This window comes from Parasteatoda tepidariorum, chromosome 6 (genome assembly GCF_982258835.1).
Source record: "Parasteatoda tepidariorum strain Cologne lab strain chromosome 6, Ptep-v5.0, whole genome shotgun sequence".
Classification (NCBI taxonomy): domain Eukaryota; kingdom Metazoa; phylum Arthropoda; class Arachnida; order Araneae; family Theridiidae; genus Parasteatoda; species Parasteatoda tepidariorum.
In genome coordinates, this window is record NC_141760.1 from 54817652 (window position 1) to 54836580 (window position 18929).

At 28.9% G+C, this 18929-nt stretch overlaps 1 protein-coding gene across 3 annotated transcripts in view; it reads right to left on the reverse strand.

Annotated features, from left to right (window-relative positions):
• LOC107437562 (uncharacterized) overlaps window positions 1–18929 on the reverse strand; it is a 55020-nt gene that overhangs the window by 21402 nt on the left and 14689 nt on the right. Inside the window, exon 1 of one of the 3 annotated variants that reach the window (XM_016049618.5) lies at window positions 15207–15707. The exons of 1 other annotated variant lie outside the window; for it this stretch is intronic. The gene's annotated coding sequence lies outside the window, so the exon portion shown is untranslated. Of the gene's footprint in view, window positions 1–2516; window positions 3590–15206; window positions 15708–18929 lie in introns of those variants that run through there. One more of the 3 variants, XM_071178650.2, reaches the window with a different exon arrangement.

Sequence of the window (18929 nt, forward strand, 5' to 3'; positions counted from 1 at the left end):
TTCTTCCTATAACTAATTGGTATAATTATTAATTAAATATTTTGTAATATAATTAAAAAACTAGCTTTTTCTTAATTAAAATATTTTCTTTCGCTGATTTCGAACTTGGCTCCAGCAAAATGGCGTAGAATCTGAATTCAGTTCAAATTAAAAATATATTCACTGGTTAACCTTTAAGAAGTAAATATAAGCTAACTTCGTTGCATGTCACTGATAATGAGCAGTTAAAAATTCTAATGATCCAACCTATTATTCGCTGACACATTATTTGAACAACTAATGTAAGACAAATATTCACTCGTCCCTCGAATGATAGTTTTATATTAATCATCAGCTGATAATGCGTAAAAACTTTGAAAAACTATTAATTCACATTAAATCTGGTGAAAATGATAAAAAAGATAAGAAAAATTACTAAAAAAAGCGTAATTTGACAGAAAAAAAAGTAAAGTAAATACAAATAAACACTATCTTTAGTGTTCGATTAATAAATTAAAGCAACTAACATGTTCCAATTGTAACTCTTTTAGGAAACATACCAAAATATGACAGAAAATAAACAATTCGATATTTTTCAAGAGATAAAACACCAAAATACTGACAAGGAGGGAAAGGTAGAGTTGGGTGGGGTGGAGTAAGACTGGACTTTCATTTATATTTAAAATATGGGGCAGTATCTAAGGACTAGTTTGCTAAATTTTATTCTTGTTGGAACAAAGCGCTCAATTTTTTTTTCTAATGCTAGTGACTTTTGCTGGCCTACAACTTCATTGAATCAAAAATGAGTTTCACTGAGAGTTTATTGTACATTCTTCATAAAGATAGAAACAGCGATATTTATGTACCAAGTGTCAGTTCAGGGGGGAAACTTATCAGGGTTAAAAGGACGTATCACATTTTTTCAAAGATAATGATAATAAAGTAACACTACCACAAGAATATATTACGTAAATTATGACTGGTTTTTACACAGATTACTTAAGAATATGCCTATATTTTTTAAGTATGAAACGTTTAACTGTTAGTACCTAAAAAATGATAAAATTAAAATATTCATGCTTTAAGTTCTTTTTAAATCGAATTTTCTTTAAGAGCAAACGACTCTTGAGGGATTGCACATTTCAAAGAAAGGCATAAACTGCTATAGGTAAAGGAAAAATTGTTTCCTGTGCTCTTTTTACACTGATTCAAATGAAAGTTGACATGAATCGATAGCACTTAATTCAGAAGTTGTAAAGTTTATAAGCCTAAGAAAGTACAATTTTTAACATTTAAATCTATATACTTTTCATACTATTATATCGAAATTATATAGACAAGTGAGAATTATTTTCTGCTCTGAGAATCATACTTTGTATTAATAAAACCCTTATTACTTCTAAACTATTAATCCAATTGGCTCGTGTCTCATTTGATTCAGTGAAAAGATTATCTAAGAGAACATTCGATATAGTTATGATATAGCGATGTAAAAAGTGTTCATAAGTTTTAATTTCCTCCAGTAGATAGTTTCTAAGTAAAAAACAATACTTTTCATACGAAAAAAACCCATACAACTTCTGAATAATTATTTTTCTCCACTCTTATTTGGTCACAGATAAGCCTAGAAATACATTGGAAACATTATTTCATTTGTTTAGACGACAATTTACGATGCTTAAATAGATATAAGTACACAAAACCTTTATAACTTCTAAACTATAAGTTCTTTTGTTGTAGAACTTACTACGTTTGGTGTATCTTGAGAATGGGCACCTTTATCTCAAGTGCTCCATGTACGTCGAAATCTTTCAACTTAATAATTTTTGAAGCTAATCAAGCTTTCCCACTATCAAATAATAACAATAATTTTTATTCTATTATCGTTAGACTTGAAGTGCAGGTGCTCCGTAGAATAACCAGAATACAACATCAATTCCAAGATAACTTTCAACCTAATGCTCTTTTTAGCATTAGTCAAAAAAGAAACAAATTCTTTTATATATTTGTATTAGCAAGGTTATACTATAATAATAACAATACCGTTGTAAGTACAGTGGGTCCACTAAGTTATAGTACACTTTTGACAAGTGAACAATCAAAAGTGAACCATGATTCTTCGGACGTATATAACATGTATAATATCATATAACATGTGTAGATACATGTATAATATCCAAAATAAACGGAAAATAATTACTAGTCACTGCCTACGAAGCACAGTAAAAATAGCTTTAAGATAAGAGCCATTAGTTTCACCCAAACACCTTCTCAAAGAATGAGCAAACTATTATAACAAGTCCGATTACGATAAATTTTATATCGTTACATTCGAATAGGCCAGACAACTTTCCCACTTCTCATAACAGTACAGAAATAGAAAGTTATTGTTTCTCTATGAGATGCCATTAAAAATTCAACTTCTCGCCTAAAAGTGTCTGATACAGCAACAATATACACATATAAAATAAGCGCCAGAAGCAACATTGTTAGAAGATAAGCTGCATCAATAGGCTCATTATCAGCTGCATACTTACCTGATTATGAACGACATAATTGGCCGGACACGACTAGAACAGAGAAAAGGTATTAATAATCTAGAAGACACCGTCTGTGTTTCGTTCCGGCACTCAATTTGCCCTGGACTGGCAAATGTCCAAAACGGACGATAAGTTTCTTCATTTAATTTAACAAATGTTACATGACGTTTATTGTTGTAGGAGAGAAAATCGAGTGTCCTTCTTGGAGCTTAATGAGATTTTGCCCCAGAAGCAGGATTCCATGACAATTGATCGTCTTATTATAGGAATGGAGATGAATTTTGCACTTGACGCGTGTTTTGTCCACTTGATTTATTTATGGAGACATTTTTTGATTCGAACAGTCCATGCATATTGTGTGTTGTATGATTTAATATTATCGATGATTGTTCGAATCATGCTGCTCGGTTATTTTATGGTAATATCTTAGTGGTAATTTTTTTTCCCCAGTTGATTGTTACATCGCTTAATTTCATGAAGTTGTTTACTATCTTATCACCTTGTAAATTTTGCTTATGATATATGATTCGGACCTTGTCATATTTTATTCTTAAAATTGCTGTTCTAAGCTTTGTATGTTTAGACATTTTTTTGATTCGAACTGTCCGTGTATGTCATGTGCTGTATGATTTAATATTATCGATGATTATTCAAGTTATGCTGCTCGGTTATTTTATGAACCATATCTTAGTGGCAATTTTTCCCCCAGTTGATTGTTACACCTCTTAATTTCATGAAGCTGTTTACTATCTTATCACCTTGTAAATTCTGCTTATGAACGGATCTTGTCATATTTTAATATTAAAATTACTGTACTATGTTCTGTAATTATAGAAACTTTTGCATTCGTTAAAAAAAGAAAAGTTAGCTTATTGAGTTAATCATTTAATTTGTATCTGAGACATGCGTTTCGTCATTTTGATTTATTATTTGATTTTGCGATTATATATCATTTATCAACGAAATATCACGAATAGTATGCTCTTATATACTAAGCGTATACACATTAAAAGATTTGATAAGAAGAATCATTTCCTTGTAAGAATGATTGAAATTTTCAACAGCAAAATTATTGTTTCACTTTTTCAATTTACGACAAGTTTATAAATACTTTTTTTTTTATCTGTTGGCTATCATATAAATATAAAGAAGTATCACACTTAGGATTATTCTTATTAACTAAGTGTAGAGTCTTGATAAACAGAATAGTTTCTTTGTCAGAATGTTCAAAATTTTCAACAGAAAAATTATTATGCTTCACATCTTACAAAAGTTTTTTTACGTACTTCAGATAGTTTTGCTTAACTAAATTGTGAATTGCGAAGCATATATGTATTTTAAATACTATTTTTGAAATTTTTTAATATTTATTTAAATATTAGTAAGTAAAACAAACCGATCTATTGCATGTTTTATATACCGTATCGCATGCTGTGATTAATATTTTAAAAGAACATCAATTGTTAGAATGTATTAACAAATGCAACTAGAAATGTTTAGAATTATGCTATGGTTATTTTTTTCAAACGAACTCCAGTATTGAAATTAGTAAGATGTGGTTACAAGTGTTCATGGACAATATTTAAGAATAGAACATTTAAAATGTTGACATATGAGAGTTTTGTATGACCAAGTGAGAAAAACTTTTGTACCCGAGTTCTGTTATTATAAGACAAAAAAAAAGAAAAAGCTAACTGTGTTTTACACAGGCTGGGATACCTACCTAGATTTAGGCAAAATAAGATTTCCTATTATGTCAAATGATTTGATTACTTTATTCCATACAAATTTTGATTAGAACCACGATGGCTCAGGGGGCGTTCGCCTTATATAGCGTTCGCCTTCCAATCAGATGAGCCGGGTTCAAATCCCAGTGATGGCTGGCGGATACGAATTCCGTATCCGGTTCGCACAGACCGCAATGCTGATAGGAAATACCCTCAGTGGTAGGCGGATCATGGGTTAAAGTCCCCTTACCGTCAGGCTAACCGTGGGAGATTCTCATGGTCTTCCTCTTTATGTAACGCAAATGCGGGTTAGTTCTATAAAAAAAGTTCTCTACGAAGGAAACTCTCTCCCAAAACTTGATACAGGAGTTCCCTTGTCTTCTGTATTGGGTTCAAAATTACAAGGCTACGTAGTAGAACATTAGTAGACGTAAACTCAAAAATTAGGTCGGTTGTTCATCGACGGTTTTAAAATAAAATAAAAAAGTTTTGACTCAATTCACTTCAAAATTTATGAGGTGCTCCAGACAAATTGAATATCACTTATCGAAAAAATGAAACTTCTAAATATTGGCTAACTGCCATACTTCAAGAAATGATCCCAAAATAGGACAAGTAACAAATTACTCATTCAATTAAAGCAAATGAGTTGTTTGCACAGTTGGTTGAGTTCACTTGTTTTCAAATCATCATTTACATTCGTTATTCATTTTTTTATTACTGAATAAATAATTGTTAAATTTTTATAAAGCAGGATTTTCCCGAAAAATATTGTCGGCGTTTCATTTGAAACCTTATCAAACAAAATTTATTCCATCAAAAAAAAAAAAAAAGAAAAAAAAAATGAAGTATTTTAAATCTTAAAAATAATGGCCCTTAAGAAAATTTCAGCACAATTTTTGATCTTATGCTTACTAAACTACGAACTAAAATTTTGTCTCAACCGTTTAAAAGTCTAATCTTAAATATGTTTTACTTTGATGATATTTTAAGATAAGTTACAAAAACGTTATTTTTCTGAATTTGTTTTATATGGATTTATCTTCTTGATTCTCTAAACAGTCATAGGGTAAACGCAATATGGGAAATAAAGTACGGTAAGACAGGAGAACGATTGAAAGTTTGATCCGTTTATACAATTTTACTTTTTGCGTATTTTACCGTAGCTTTGAAAATACTTAAGCAAATAAAAGAAAGTTTTTACATAATTATAAAATTTGTTTGTCTGAGAATAACTCCATTTAAAATATAATTTTTTGGTACAACTGTTATTTTTTTATTATTTATAATAATGGCCAAAAATTTTGAATTTTAATGAATACAAATTTTAACATCATTTTAAACTATATAATTTTAAATCTGGTAAAATATGTGAGAATGAATAATAGAACAGTTCTTCAGAAAGGATAATTTAAGTATAAAATATTTTTCTTAAAATGCTATACACCTTTGAACAACCACGGTTGCATCTTAATACGAGAAAATCTGATTGCTACATTAAAATTGATGAAGGTATTCTGTTTTTATTTTGTGCACTATACAATATTATTACCTTAACAAATATTACTAATAAATTGATAATTATTATTCTAAATATTCATAAAAATATTTTAAATTGCTTAAAAAATTGGATTCATATTTCTCTGCAGTAAGTCCTAAAAATTCTTAACTAAAGAACTTATTATTAAAAGGTAAGAAGTGTTTTTTTTTTCCTTATTCATCGAACAAAACAGCTTTTGATAGCAAAATGAGTAAACAAGCTTCTTGCTGTTGCTAACTTTTCTAAACCTACACTATTTGAAATTTCTTTCTAAAATTACTGTAAAATCACCAGGAGCAGTCTGATCATCCAATTAACCGTAAAGTTTACAGTGAAGAACATTTTTTACCTTTACAGTTTTGAAACCGTTTGCAAGTAGTATAGTTAAAAAAAAACATGAATATAAAATTGTACCGTATTTTAACCATTTACAACTAGCATGGTTTAAAAACCATAGAAAAGAAATTTGATGGGGTGCTGGAGCAAAGATTTTCATTCGGTAATGGAGTTAGGTTGTGGTTGAGTTGTGTTTAATCCAATGAATCTGGGAATGTGGTTTAATTTGTTTATCTTTTGTTTGACCTATCGTAAAAGTTGAGAAATACAAGTTTTTTTGTGTTAAGCAGCTTTATGGTGCTGATATCTCTGCATGATTGAGAGGAAAATTGGAGAGTGCAGAAATCTTCATGTGTTGAAGAGAATGGAAAAAAATATTGTGGTGTCAACGCAGGGACTCGAACCCTAGTTCTGTCAGTCATGAGGTTGACAGATTAACCCTTCTCGGCTGCAACATGTACCCAGCTGAACGGAACTAAGTGGCTTCATTTGGTGGGCCTAGTTGGTGCGATAAAATTTCGGCTATTTAACCGTATTAGGTGAAAGCAGTTAATAAACGCTTTTTTTCAGAGTAAATATAGTCGAACCCCGCTATAGTGAACACGGCTTATAGTGAACTCCCGGATATAGTGAACGAAATGCTCGGTCCCGTTGCTTGCTATACGCGTATAATGTTATTTTTAGTGGATATAATGAACCAAAAAAGTGAGGAAGTTGGATATAATGAACTTTTTTCTGTCTTCGACTGATTTCCCCCCCCCCATTTTCTTTGTAATAATTTTGAAATTTCTACTTCAAAATAAATACATATACCGATTTTTAAAACCATCTATAGAAACTACTTTTATGTGCTCGAATGGCAGGTTAGACAGGTTTAAAAAGCGGAATAACAGATATTCAGGAAAAATTATCTGAGAGTCGGGAAGTGTTTCCATATCTGATGTTGAGGATTGCTCATCAACTAAAGACTACTAATTTTTATTTGTACGCAAGACGAAGAGTGATGAAAAATAACACATTTTTTGCTACTACGTAATATTTTTCAGTCAATTATATGAATTAATGTAATAAAAGGGAGGAATTTGGAAACCATTAGTGAAATTGCCGGCGTAACGGATATAGTGCACTCCCGGTTATAGTGAACCGAAATTTCGGTCCCTTGAAGGTTCACTATAGCGGGGTTTGACTGTAGTTTCAATTTATGGTTATTTGCCTGCTTTGTTTGAGTATGGTGAAATAAAAATTAGATAAATTGTAATTTAACCATTTTTTCTGCGAAATTTCTAACAGTGTGTATTCCTAAAATCACTGAATTGTTTCTTAAAACCATCTTCCATAAAAAAATTTCAAGTAGAAACTGAAAAAAAAAATGAATATCCAATCTTTTGAAGGGTTACAAGTATACGTATTCATAAAAAGATAAAGGGTGTGAGCGAAATTTCGACGTCATAGAGTAATAATTTACGAACGAATGGGTGTTAACCGAATCTTGAAACATCAGTTTTTGATTAATATGATGAATACTGTTCAATAAATTTCTTTTGGAAGGAAAATATCCTCTTGACTATTGAATGAGCTTTAGAAAATTACTTATAATCGATTAATCGAACTCAGAATTTTATACCACTTTATTTGTCGATTTAGTTTATTATTTTTTGTTAGGAATAAATTAGGAGACCTGTTGTGAGTCACGGAATGATAATTGTTTCTCTTACAATTTTCATCACCATCAATTGAAAATATAATATAACAATAAATTTTTTATCTTATTTTAAGATTGTTTTAAAAAGGTATTTTATTTTCAACAGCTTTTATTCGCTTATTTGTTTTCGAAAAATAAAATAATTCAATGTAAGAGTTCTTTAGTACCTTAATTTATAAATAACGAATTTAAATTTTGTTTTTAAATCATTGTTATTTAAATATTAGCTAAGTTTCAAAATTCTTTCTTTACGATAATTTTGCAAAAACATAAATAGCATCTATATTAACCCTTTGGCGCAGAATGGTCACCAGTGCCCCATTTATATATATATATATATATATATATATATATATATATATATATATATATATATATATATATATATATATATATATATATATATATATATATATATATATATATATATATATATATATATATATATATATATATATATATATATATATATACAGGGTGTCTCAGTTAAGCGTTTCAGAACTTCTAAGAGGGGTAGGGGGCATCCTGACGACTCGAAATCATATAGCAATGTGGGGTCGGAAATGCTTTCCTTAAGCGGTGACGTACACAGAAGCACCATAAAGAAAAGAGACCGTAAGTGAAAAATCGCTATAATAATACATTGAAAAAATTATATGGCCTCCTCGGTCACCCGACCTATCATGTCATGATTTCTGGAGTCATATGAAAACACTGGTTTATGTCACCCCTGTTGATAATGCTGGTTGCAAGAATCGTAGTAGCTGCCTGCGAGATATGCCTGGAGTATTGCAGAAAGTTCGAATGTCCATGATCCGGAGATGTGAGGTGTACATTGTAGCCGGTGGCAGAAACTTCGAACACTTACTTTGGCCCATGTACCATATAATTTTTTCAATGTATTATTATAGCGATTTTTCACTTACGGTCTCTTTTCTTTATGGTGCTTCTGCGTACGTCACCGCTTCAGGAAAGCATTTCCGACCCCACATTGCTATATGATTTCGAGTCGTCAGGATGCCCCCTACCCCTCTTAGAAGTTCTGAAACGCTTAACTGAGACACCCTGTATATATATATATATATATATATATATATATATATATATATATATATATATATATATATATGAGTGTGTGTGTATTTTCTTTTCTGACAGTCTAATTACAGGCAAAAATTTATTTTGGTATTTTTTTTAATTATGAAAAATAGTCTTAAGTTTACTGAAAAAATCTGATAAATTATTACAATTATATTTGTACTAAAATATAAAATCTAAAGAAGTAGTTTGAAATTTTCTTTTCATTCATATTTAAAAATTTATTTATAATTGGTTTCATAAATTAAAGAAATTTCAATGATGAATTACTCTTTCTCTTAGATCTAAATAACTGCAAATAAGTGCAAATTTGAAAAAAAATATTGTTTGGAAGATTTTACTTTTAACGCAGAAGAAAAACACTGGTGTTTCATGTTGTCTTTCATTACCAGAAATTATTAAAATGTTACATGCAATATTTTTCATTTATTTTGACCTAAATTAATATAAAATAAAGAGAAAAAAGTATGAAAAATATATTTAATAAAAATTCTGCGTCGAAGGGTTGAAAGCTATGTTCATAATCTTTATAAAAATGAGCATACAGAAAAATGTGCATACAGAACTATCCTTTTTGTGAAATATTTTTTTCTCTATAGTTTTTCTCTATAATTTTTTTTTCTATAGTTAGTTTTCTTTCTTTCATCAAAAATTCTGTTTCTAGTTGTTAGGACTCTGTATTTTTTATGAGTAATATTATAAAGACGCATTTAAATTTAAAGATAACAGATCTCACAGACACAATAACATATTTTAGCTTATTTCTATATTTTATATTTCAAGAAAAAAAAAATATGCTACCAATTTTGATGCTTTTTTGCTTTGAAAATCGTACTTTTTAATTAGGTTTTCATTGGAAAATTTTCATTGGTTTTTAAGTCATTAGAAGGTGTAAATATGTTGGACTTACATCATATAAAATATTTTATAAAACGCGTCATCCTAATTCTCTTATAGTTATTGCCTTAAACGATATCCTTGGCCTTTCCATGAAATGACCTCACTCTTAGTAATGCATAAAAAGGAAAAAGTTTCTCCTTTAATATTCTGAAATCATCCTTTTCAATAAGGACATAATGTCACGAACTTAAGCCAAAAAGTGTGATATGCCTCATGATTGTAGATAGTTTTGATGGCTATTGCAAAAGTTTTCCAATCAAAAGACTTGGAGAGAAATGTGTGATATCATCGATTGAGTTGAACAATTGATAATGTTTCAACAGAATTCTAGTTTTGTCAGTTCAAAGAATTTTTGTTCTTTCTATTTATTTTCTTTTGATGCTATTCTACAGCGGAGAAAACAATTCTGTAAAATTATCTTATTGTATAGTAATAGCATTTCTGGTTAAAAAAATTAATAACAATAAAAAATAATAATAATTCTGGTTAAACCAAAATATAATGGTATTTAAGCCATTCACTTGTTAATTTTACCGTTCTTATGGTAATGGTTTACCAAAATTCTGGTTTTCAAAATGATAGATCTTATAGTAAAAGTACTAATGTCATAAAATCATGTTACAAATGCCATACAAATTTTTATGTCATGCTTTAAGGTATCATGTTAAAATTACCAAAATTTGAATATATATACTAAATTTCATAGCAAATTATAAAACCATATTTTATTGTTAATTTTACCGACATCATTACCACAGCGCTTCGGTCGAAATTAAAGAGTTTTTTTGGTGTTTCCATAGAGGCTTAAACACGGTAAATTTTACCATAATCAGTAGATTTGATTATACTTTTTTTCTCACTGGGAAAATTAGTCAGCAGAAGATATTTCACCTGGCGGTAAAGTATGGGAAAACTTTATTTCCTTTTTCTATAAAAAAATAAGTAAAAAAATTAATAAATAAAATTATTACAAAGTAAAAAAATGTGCTCAAAACTTTACCCGCAATGTGTCTTAATGTGTCTATTGAGAAAAATAACATTTGTTTTTAAACAACTAAACGTCTAGCAATTCAAGACTATATATCTAGCAATTCTTTGAAGTAGTTTTTTAATTTTATACTTTTGTACGAAATACGACTCATTATACGACACTTTTTAGGTAATTATTTTACTACAACTGAATGAGGTCAAGTTAAGTTCTAAAAAGAGGGTCAAGGTCACGTTTAAAAAAGATAAAAATATAGTTTTAGATAGTTTAGTTCTGAATGCTTATTAATTGTCATTATCCTTGTTTTTTTAAAAAAATGAAGAAATTTTTTGGAAAAGTGATAAGCATCTTTAATGTTATTTTCCAAATTTAAAATTTAAAATTTATTTACTAAATAAAATAAACACATTAAAACGCATTTTAGATAACAAAAAATATTTAACAATAACAGTTTAAGATCACGTTGTAAGTAGTGTAAATTTATGAAGCTGATTTTAGCATACATTTAAACAATCAATCATCCCTTTTGAAACGTTCTTTAAAGTGAAAAGAAAAGAGATTACAGTTTCTTGAGCAAACTACTTTTGAAAATTAGAAAACTATTTTAATGCAGCATTGTTAAAATAGTTTTATTATTTATTTTGCAATTTCGTTATTTTATAAAATAAAACACGTCAAAACAATTTTTAAGTTAGAAAGTTTTAGGTAAGGCTCTTTAGGTAACAGTTTAAAATCACGCTGTAAGTTGTGCAATATTTCGAAGTTAATATTAGCATAAATTAAAATATTTATTAATGCAAGCGATTATATAAATAAAAAGAATTAAAAATTGTTTCTAATTTCCAATTTTAAAGTTTTATAGTTAAATGAAATACTACGTATCCAAACACCTTTTTGATAGCAAATTATTTTACAACAAAAGCTTAAAATTGAGCTTTAAGTTGTGAATAACTTTGAAGTGTGAATTTTGAGTTGTGAATAATTTTTTATCGTGAACATAGAAGAAAAGTATAGTAAAAAATATCAAAATATGGTAAAATTTACTGTTTTTCTCGCTCTATTGAAACACTACAAAGCTCGATAGTTTTTTCCGAAGAGTTTCGGTAAGATTTTAGTTAAATTAACAATGAAATATAGTTTTATAATATGTGATAAAATTTGGTAAATGTGATAATTTTTTCGAAATACTTTAAAGCCTGACATGTAAACTATCTTCTTTGTTAAATTTACTTTTCAGTTTTGAATTTCGTACAAAACCTGTGGTAATAAGAACTGTGATTTTGAATAAACAAGAATTTCCATAATAAAATTCGAATTTCTGGTAAATCCTTATTATATGAAAGAAAAATTATCAAATGAATGATTTAAATGCGGTTTATTTTGGTTTTTATCATCATAATTATCATTCTTTTACCAGAAACGTCATTTGCATTCAGTACGGTAATTTTACCACAATATTTTTCGCTGTGTGCATAAGAATATTTATTCACGTTAAAAAGAAGAAGAAAAATCAATGTAACAGTAAGAAATTTATTTTAAGAAAACGATTTTACAGATAGATTAATTTTTACAAGTGATTTCTTACTTTCTGCTTCAAAATTTTATTATTGTATAGAATAAGACACGTTAAAAGCAGGAAAATGCTCGTTTGGTAGTAATAGTTTCTTAGTTATGCAAAATTCAAAATTCATTTATATTATATTCTACAGCATATTTATAACATACGACTATTTAAATTTATTCTTACTTGACTTTATTAAAATTACAATATTATACTCTTTGATAAAATTTTTTACACTAATTTAAATTCGAATAGTTATGCGTATTTATAATATTATTTATAATTATTGTAATTAATTAATTATAATTAGAATATTTATCGCCATTATAAAAATCTTATGAGTATTAAAATTGATTTACTTATAATCATAATACGACAATTTATAATTGGAGTTCTCATCATTATCATAATCAGATAATTATTAATCATAATATGTAGGGGAGAGTGGGTAAGAGATGGGAAAAGGGGTGAGACCGGGTACAGTGAAACCTGCTAAGTTGACCACCCTTGTAAGTTGGGCACCTGCATAAGTTGACCTCAATTATCAAGAACGGAATTTTTCCTATATAATATAAAGCAGCAAAACCTTTGTAACTTGACCACCTGTCTATCTTGTATGTTGACCACTGAAATAAATCAATTTTGTCTACGAGTATTATGAAATTCTATTCTAAAACCCTCATAAGTTGACCAGAAAAAAAAAATTCAGAAACTTTTCTGTCATTTTGGCAATGTATGTTAAAATTTCACTTGTTTGGTGAAATAGTGTAAAAAAACTAATCTAAACCCTTTTGTGAGTTGACCATCAGGGGAAACTGTAAGGGGGCTGCTTTTGATCATTTCTTTCATCCGTTCATTGAAAACAGGTGTGTTAGTTGAAAAATTGCTCTTCCAGTGAATGCTCTGAAATATGCTTTGATCCTTTATTTATGGTCTTTGATCTTTAAGTGTAGTAAATAAATTTTAAAGTGTTCAAATAATTTTATTTTGTTAAAGTTTTTAAATTACATGTTTTTGTGTTCTGATATTTTAAGAAATTATATTTATTAAAGACTTTACATGCATAACTAACGAAATAATTTTTTTTTTGAAAATTAGTTAATGTTATTAGAATTATATGTATCAAATTGAAGTTCATACAGGTTTAAACACATTTCTTAAGATATTCATTTGCATATTTTCTGAATCAAGTAACAAAAAAAAATTAAATATATAGTAACATGATATAGGAAACGAAAAAGTAAACAATGACCCACCCCCTCTATAAGTTAATCACTTGTCTAAGTTGACCACTAAAACAATGCACCACAAGTGGTCAACTTACACAAGTTTTACTGTACCTCGAAAGTGTCGAAATTATATCTGTTTTAAGCGGACAAACTATGAATTACACTTTGCTAGTCAAGATGGACCTACCATATTGGTGCGTTGTTGATTAATTCATGGCATCTGCGTAGATAAGCTTAATTTACTATATACACAGAAGAGCCATTACATTATGACCACCCTCCATCTATAACAATGGGCTCGCCCAGGTTTTCATTATTTCTCGCTCAGGAACAATGTTTTCATGGGGCACATTAGGACCCATAATCCTTATAGAACAATCCCTGACGTCTGTAAGCTACTTGAACATAGTTGCAGACCAGGTTTACCCATTCATGTCAACAGTTTTTCCTGCGGGGGATGGTGTTTACCAGCAGGATAATGCACCATGTCCTAAGGGTCGAATCGTCGAGGAACATTCCATTGACTTTCAAGTCATGTCTTTTCCTCCAAATTCACCTGACCAATAGAGCATTTGTGGTCCTACTTGGAAAACCAAATTCGTGCTGAGCACCTTGTGGAATCAATGCCACGGCGGGTGCTAGCAGTTTTGAGGGCTAAAGGTGGTCCTACTTGTTATTAGCAGGGTGGTCATAATGTTATGGCTCTTCGGTGTACATATTCACAAAAAATATCGGCATCAATCGGTAGGTCAATTCACTTATTTTTTTTTTAAACTGTCTTTACTTATTGCTCAATATAGTTACAAAAATTATTTTTAGTCCAGCTTATTAGGCGTTTACTAAAGATTCATACCTTTGCAAACAAAAAGGATAAAGTCAAATAATCGTGCTGTTCTTGTACGTTTCGGTAACCGACACTCCCATGGAGAGACAATAATTTTAAACGTATGGGAAAAAAAGCGTTGGGAAGCTGAATTTAGACACAGATATCATGGGAAGATCTTATGAATACATTTCAATATGGTTCTTTGTTTGATTTTTATAAATATCTATAGCTAATACATAATTTAAAGTTCAATACCAAATATTTTAATGATAAAACTGAAATAATTAAAAAATACATTATAATAAAATACAAAAAGAAACTATTAAAATAGGCTAACAGTGAAAGAAAAAAGTATTAAGTACTTTATGAACGCAATTGCGAGAATTTGAATGTATATTTAATTTGCAAAATTGATAGTACTGCCTGTGAATAAATGGAATAATAATTTACAATAAAAGTAACAATGAGAATTGTTTTATAACTCGAATTATGCTAGTAAATGTGTATTTCATATAAAATAAGAAATGACGTAAACTAAACACACATTGTAAATATATATTGTGATCAAAGTAACAATGAGTATTATTTTACGGGAGTAATGCTAGTAAATATATATTTCCAATAAAATGAGAAATGATGTAAACTAAATACACATTGTTTGTGGGTAGTAAAATATTTTTAAATCCATTGTTAAAATATATGATAACTATTGAATAATATAATATATAGAAATATTTTAAATTAAAGCAATATTACAAAAAAAGTAACTAATTTACTTACGTGATAGAATTAAAGATGGAAAATAAAATAAGAACGTATTAGATGATAAGAACGAACTGTTCTGTTAGTTATTATATATTGAATGACAATAATAAAAATCGAACGAGTTGAGTGCAGTTCAATAAGCATTTACAAAACTAAAATATCTGAGTGTGTTACACAAAATTATAAAGGAAATGGTAATAGATAATGAATAATTTTATCCTCGTAAAGAGGAAATGCGGATGCCTTCCTCGCTGCGTAAATAAAGATTTCAAATAAAAGTAAATCCTGAACAAATTTTTACAGAATAATTTGATTTTATATAATCCTTAGAGTAAGAATTATAATCTGTATTTACAGGAGGGTGAATAAAATAATGGAAACACTTCTATAATAATACATTTGTTCTTATTTCGCCAGAAATACTTAACGAAATATTTGATAACATCAGAAGAGTTTAGATCAGGGGTTTCCAACTGGCAGCGCGGGGGCCGCATCCGGCCAGCGGAGCCTTTTTTTTTTTGTGGCCCGCGAACTAAAATATATTAGTTGTCATTTTTTGCTGATCATTTTCGTAAAAAAATCTATATGGGTTTAAAATACTTTTCTCGTTAATAAAAACCTAATTTCTTCGTTTCTGTGAAATTTAACACACCAACGGCGCAAAAAAATTTATTTCTCAGGTTTTGTCAAAATATTTATTCAAATACAAAAATAATCGTGTTTGTTGCTCTTTTTGTATTTCACTTTTTTGCATTTTGTGAATACAATTTAGCATGTGTGTATCAGAAATTTTCTCGAAGAAATTCTCCGATTTAAGTTTTTGAGACCACTCACTTAGGACGAAAATATTTACACGCACATTCGTAAATTTTAAATGTAAATATCTATCCTCTGGTGGCTGCAGCAGACAAACATCAATTTTCTTATTGAACATTTTGTGTGCTACTATGTAAGTTTTAATACTAACCTTTTTAAAGTTTTATATCTTAATAATTAGATATCTGTTGCACATAAATTGTTCAACACATAGAAGCACATTACAGTTATTGTAGACCGAATTTTTATTACCTATTTAATATTTCTTTAAATATTATTAATAACAATTAAATATTTTTAAAAATCAACTTCTTATTTTAATTTGTAATTCAATACTTTTGTTTTGTACAACTTGGCAAAAATCTGACAGTAATATTTAATGTTCCTTCAAACATAAAAGAGTCCTACATAAAATTTTGACAAAGTTGCGGCCCGCCATCTGATTTGTGTTTTTAATTGTGGCCCCCAGCCTCATGTAAGTTGGAAACCCCTGGTTTAGATCATGCAATTTCTCATACATATCAATGAAGTTTAAAGCTTTTAGAGGTTTGAGGAACCAACAACAAATTACGAACGGAAAATAGTGTTTTAGAGCACCCTTTTCCAAAAATAGATTTGTAACTTGTGACAGTCATTTTGGTTACAACATGCAATGATTACACAAAATTTCCGTATTGCTGCAACTTTAAAAATTTTCATTAAAATTAAACAAAATTTTTAGAGCAATTTAAAATTGATTGCAAAATGTTTACCTTAAAATTCGAAAAAGATTCATTGAAAACTGTGCGATGTATAAGTAGTAATTAAATTAGTTTTTTTTATATTCCAAATGCGCAGAAAAAATTAAAAAAATTCTTTCCTCATTTTGTAGTGAATCACATTTGGTAACTAATAAAAAAAATTGATTTGAATATCTTAAAAATTTAAAGAGCTTCCAACAATTTTCTAAGTAGTTTTTGTGTTTTTTAAAAGAAACTCACAATGATAAGTGGTTTTCTACAAATATTATTTTGTATCATACGATAAAATTAAATGATAAATGATAACACTCTGCAATAAAAGTTCATAGAACGAAATATTACGGTAGAAGGAAAGAAAACATGCAAAAGAAAATAAACTTTTATGGGGAGCTGATCCTCAACAATGCCGGTGTCATTTTTAATAAATCTCGTTGCTCCCGTTTTCGACTAGTTAGAGAAATTACACCCCGACAGATTTTTGCTTTTATATATTGAGAGAAATGTTAGAAGTTTTTTTTAAAAACTTTTTTTCCTGCTGATTATGAAAAAAATATTGAACATTCACTCCCCCCCCCCCCAAATATAGTCGGACTTCTATATAACGAACTTCCATTTTGCGAATTTCTCTATTTTGCAACTTTTGCAGTTTTGCAACTGCTCTCTATTTTCTCTATTTTGCAACAAGGAACCAAGAACATTTTGGAAATTTCTTCGTAAAATAACTTCCATATAGCAAAGTGAATTTTCTATTTAACGAACTTTTCTTTGAGAACCACTTTCCTTATTTTCTAAAATATTTCAGAACATTTCAAGCCTGTTAACGCATTTTATGGAGGAAATGAACTGGAATTAATTTTCGAAGTCACTGCTTTATGTAATGTTTCACAAAGCAGTAAAATCCCTTTCCGTTTGCATTTCAAATGAAAAACTCAGTCCAAATTAACGGATTTTATCAGTAGCAATTAAACTTAAGAATGCATGTGGTAATGCATGTTTAAAATTACCTTTATAATAAATGCAGCTATAATTTTATACATAAATGTGGCTTTCTTTTTTTTTTTTTTTTTAGTTGAAAATGTATGTAGCATGATAGCGTAAGATTGGATAATGTTTTGCTCTATTCTTGCTTTCCATGCAGATTCCATTTATGGTTAAGATTTATAAAATAAATGGTAGATGCTAGTTTACAAGATAAAGGTGTATCGATTGCTATTTTAATTATGCCTAGTGTTCATGATTTTCAAACCTGTTTTGTGTTGTTTTAAAAGGTGACTTTCTATTTAGCGAATTTTCCATATAACGAACTTATTATCGGGATTTAACGACTTCCTTAAATAGAGGTCCGACTAACAGTGAAGTAAGCTGCACATTTTGTGATCTACATAACGTTACAGAGAGAGAGGAAGAACCATATAAGCATCCCAAGGTTAACCCAACGGCATTAATCTAATCTATAATTTGTCTAACTGCTGGAACTGTGACTATTTAATGCACCTAATAGATCTATTTTACATTTAAATTTCGCCCGATTCCGAAGTATCCAATTTTAAATTTTCAAACATACATGATAATGTTTTAAGCTAGTTAGCAAATTTTTCATAAACCTGCTAGAAACGTTCCATTTTATTTACATTTCAGTTTTAAAATATCTTCAAAAGTTTTAGATCGGAATATATTTCTTAAAAATTTTTAAGTTATTTTTCAGAAGCTACAAGCACGTGTGCTCTTAGCACTCTTGTAAAAGAACAGATCCTTTTTTTTAAAAAAAAGAAAAGAAAAAGGAAGTAAAATATAGTAGTAAAACTGTTTCAAAATTAGCATTTATTTTGCCAAGCTAAGATAGTTTTGTCAAACATGATGTATTGATGACATAAATCAGGGCTCGAAAAAACTCAGAAATTTTACCCGTCCCCGAGGACGGCTCGTCCAACAATGCACCCGTCCTCCGTTCAAACTAACCCGTCGCTTTTAAATAAAAAAATATATAATTTTCTCCTATTTATTACAAACATTTATACACAATGCATAATGAATACAACATTTAACATAATTGCACAATGAATTAGTCGTTACTAGGATTACATTATACAGTAATAAAAGAAATACTAGGTTACTAATAGTAACCTAGTATTTCTTTTATGAAATAATTTAAATGACAAGGGTCAAGTTATCTGGAATGTCA